This window comes from Augochlora pura, unplaced genomic scaffold (genome assembly GCF_028453695.1).
Source record: "Augochlora pura isolate Apur16 unplaced genomic scaffold, APUR_v2.2.1 APUR_unplaced_1421, whole genome shotgun sequence".
Lineage (NCBI taxonomy): Eukaryota > Metazoa > Arthropoda > Insecta > Hymenoptera > Halictidae > Augochlora > Augochlora pura.
Window position 1 is genome coordinate 1 of NW_027581464.1, and position 4,251 is coordinate 4,251.

At 41.3% G+C, this 4,251-nt stretch overlaps 1 long non-coding RNA gene across 1 annotated transcript; it reads left to right on the plus strand.

Annotated features, from left to right (window-relative positions):
* Positions 1-21: 21 nt before the first annotated feature.
* Positions 22-4,245, plus strand: LOC144477486 (uncharacterized). Its single transcript, XR_013495208.1, has 3 exons — positions 22-342; positions 3,641-3,775; positions 3,953-4,245. It is a non-coding gene; the product is annotated as an uncharacterized LOC144477486 (long non-coding RNA).
* Positions 4,246-4,251: the final 6 nt, after the last annotated feature.

Genomic DNA, 4,251 nt, shown 5'->3' on the forward strand with positions numbered 1-4,251 from the left:
CCTCTCGGGCGATACAATGTCTCTATATAAATATGCGATATAAATTTATATATACATTCGAACTTCCCTCCTGCCGCCATAAATTGAAACGTATAGTCTAATAGCGTGGTCGTAATATAAACAAGTGCCTATGTTCGCGTCGCTCATGAAACGTGATAACGTAACACCTCCATCCCCATAAAGAAAAAGTTGTTACACGTGACAACTTTTTGTACAAAATTTAATAATATGGACGCATACAGATAGGACATCTAACGCATTGAGTCGGCAAATAGAAGATTGATAGTTACGGATCAAGACACGCAAAAAGGGGATGGGTGACGATTAATAATTAAATAAAGCGTAGGTGCAAATTATTAAGGTGTGATACAAAACAAATGTGGAAAGGGAAAGCAAATACCTAGTCGGTTGGCCTTATGCAAGCTAATTTGAGTTTGTTAACATGCACGATTTTAAATTTATTGGTCCCTATCTCAATTTCTGCAGTTAAATTAGTTATCATTCGAGTAATTTTGTAAGGCCCGACCCAATTGGGGTCAAATTTCGAGGTTCTAGGTTCTTTTAACAAATATACATCGTCGTTTTCTTTAAAGGTACACGGATTCAGTTGTCTGTCGTAGTATGATTTGCTTTTTCTTTTAGCCCTATCAAGATTTTCCGCTGCAGTGATCTGAGTGGTAGTAATTTTTACAAATAGGTCATTTAAGTATTGATTGAATGTATGAGGTATCTGTTCCTTAGCAAATTCTGACGGGAGAATGGCTCTGACTCCAAATACTAATTCGTGTGGGGTGAACCCGGTAGCCTCATGTGTGGAGGTATTATAGGAAAACATTCCGAATCGGATCCATTCGTCCCAATTATTTTTGTTGCAGTAATGTTTGAGGTAATCTATGAAATTCCTATGTGCTCTTTCTAGGGAACCTAAAGACTGCGGGTGGAAGGCAGACGAAGTTATCCTCCGTATTTTAAAGATTTTACAGAAATTTTCCATTATCTGGCTGGTGAAATTTGTACCCTGGTCAGTATGAATGATTCTTGGGCACCCAAATCTGCTAATGAAGTTTTCTGCTAAGGCTAGGGATACAGTTTCAGCTTGCATGTTAACTAGAGGTATGGCATCTGAATATTTTGTAAGATTATCCTGTAATGTAAGTAGATACTTGTTTCCCTTTTGGGTTACAGGCAAAGGGCCAACAATATCCATTTGGACCCTTTCGAAAGCACGAGTTGGGGTATCGGTGATTAGCATTGGCTGTTTGACTTTTGCGTAGTAAGATTTGTTTCTTTGGCAAATAGGGCATGTCCTGACGAAATCGGTTATTTCTTTTTTCATTCGAGGCCAGTTATAGTATTCTTTTAGAAGATCAAACATTTTGTGAACGCCCCGGTGGCCTCCTATTGCAGATTCATGGCTTTCCTGAATAATTCGGTGCCGGTCAGGTGTCGCTGGAATTACTATTTCGCCGGTACATACTGTTATTCTATATTTTGGATTATTGAAGTTATTTTGAAGCAGGTTTTCTACTAGATCCCATTCTATGCTGCTGAAACTGTCTAAATCCTTTGCGATGCTAAACGTTTTTAAGTTTTGGGAGTCAATTAAAACCTTTAATGATTTAATTGTAGATTCGAGATGGTGGATGTTTAGATTGTCGAGCAGACTATTTTTGAAAAATAGAAGAAGCAAGAAGTGATTATCCATATGGAAGGCCATTGTGTCACCGAGGTTAGCTTGATATTCTTGGATCCGTTCTATCGAAAATTTATCTTGGTCTATTAGAGTTTTGCTGATTTCGGTTAATCTGTCAGTACTAAGAGGTAAAAAATGTACTAAATTATCCTTTTGCAATAAGAGAGAATTTTTACTGTATTGTATAACGGGGGATAAGGTACTTGTCACGTTTTCAGCTGTTTCAATAACGTTAACTGAATTATTATCCGCGTGAATTTCTTCACTCGTTTGAGTGAGCCGACTGCCGAGGCTACATCCCTATCTTCCCCATTGCAAACTTGGCAAAAAAAATCGTTGTATTCCAGGTGCCTTTAAGCACATACGGAACGGCGGTCTCCCCGCAACCGCGTTGAACATGCTCAAGCTGCTGGCCCCGCGAAGTTAGCCCACGCGATTGTGTGACCCATCGCTGGTGACCTTGACTATCCGCCACAGTCCCTGAAGCGACCACTTGGGGTTCAGGGTCGTTCAGCCAACAGGAAAAAGCTTTGGATGCCCGGGGTACCTTTCTTCCCTAACTAACGATTTTAGGGCGCCCATATGCGGCCTCGGTTTTATTTGCGACGGCGTTCCCACGCGTAAGGAAAGCAGAAGCTACAATTATTTCGTTTTTGGAATAACATATCGTTGTCTGTCTCATTGGAATCCGGATTCGAAGACGGTGTCAAGTCTGCGCAAACAAGCACCCTCTCGGAATCTTTAGAATCCAAATGAGTAAAAGTTTCGACTATATATAGTCGATCTAATATAAAATAGTATATCTAAATAACCTGACGTGACAAGTTGAATTCGGATCTACAGGGTTTCTGGGTTCAATATTTTGCCATCTGAACTGGCGACTCACGTTAGATGTTGTTTTGTTTTATATACACTGTGGAAAGCCACACCAATGGAGGAGAGAGCGGGCGAACCCGGTGTGTAATGTGTTCCACTCTACAAGTAACGAGATTCGAGAGAGTGTATGGTAATTTTATTCAAGATTCAAAGAACGTGGCGATAAAGAACGAAAAGAGAATATATGGATTAGCGAGGACACGCGACGACGGGTAAAAAAATGATTCGAGACCCGTACTTGTACACGTGCGCATCCCGCACGATACCAAACATCAAAAGGTTCGTTCCCATCAGACATCAAAGCGTTCGTTCTCACACACTCTGTATATGTACTATGTAAGAGTAGAGACATCATCGATAACCTCACACAGGTTCCAAAATCTCCCTGGGGCTATATATATATCCGGCGTATAATATAATCAACAACACACGGTCGCACAATTCCATTTACGGTTTTGTGTCAAATTTTCCTTTTGCGTCCATTGCATCTTTGGTACAGTCTCTATTCTGGATTGGATTTCTGGGTTCGTTTGATTCTATTGGATTGGATTCTGGATTGGATTTCTGGGTTCGTTTGATTCTATTGTGAGGATATCTGCCCTGTCCCTTTTAATTCGAAAATCCTGTCGACCTGATTCCTGTTTCATTCGTTTATCTGCCCGGGTAGCTAGCATAATCGCGGTGTCTAAATCGGGTATGTCTAATCCCGATATGGCGGATGTAACATAACTGGGTAGTCCCTTCAAGAAAGTGTTGATTGCCTTTTCGGTAAAAAGAGAGGTCAACGCGCCTAAAGGTTCCAGATGGTGTGCAATCTTCGCGTTTTGTATACCCTTATACAACGCAATTTCTATCCTTTTCCCGAAATCGCTAATGCTTTCGCGGTCTGCACGTCGACACCCTGCTAAGTCATCTAGCGTTTGTTCTAAACTAATATCTTTTTGTAAGCTGATTTTATTAGGTCGATTAATTCTTCTATAGTTTTGGGGGTTCTAGTTTTTGCAATTCTAAAATATTCATTCTGTTGAGTTTTACTCCTAGCCAGGGTTAATAATAGATCCTTATTTTCAGGCCCTACTATAGAAATAGCCGTCGTGCATTTTTCTACAAAGAGATCTACTGAATTTTCCTGCCCAGTGAAGGGGGGAATGAAATTAATTAAGAAGGTTGCTAGCGTAATAGAATTATGCGATATTCCTACACGAGGTTCGTATTACGCGGTCATTCTCTACCGTAAGGATTTCGCGGCCACTCAGATCACTTTCAGAGATTTCCTGACGTTTTAAATATCTAGCGCGTAAAGGCGGCATTTTTATCAATGAGATGACGGGTAGTCTTACGTCTATAGAAATCGCTCGTTGCCGTTGTTTGATGTCCTTGTAGTTGTTCCCAGGGATGATTCGTCTCCGCTACGTCCAGGGATGGCGAGGTCCACGTAGTGTTGCTGTCGTTCCCAGGGATGATTGGTTCCGGATGTTGAGTTGCAGGACTCCTTCCTCCGTTGGTTGTACGTGCTTGTGATTTATGGCTTCGTTAGCATGGATTGCCAAAATCATCCGTCTCCGGTATTTGCCCTTATGCTCTTGGGGAAACCATGCAAAACCCAAGAGAGAGAGGTGCACTTTTCACGAGCCGGCAAATGTTGTTTAAACAATCCCACCGCTGTCACCAGTGTTACGGTT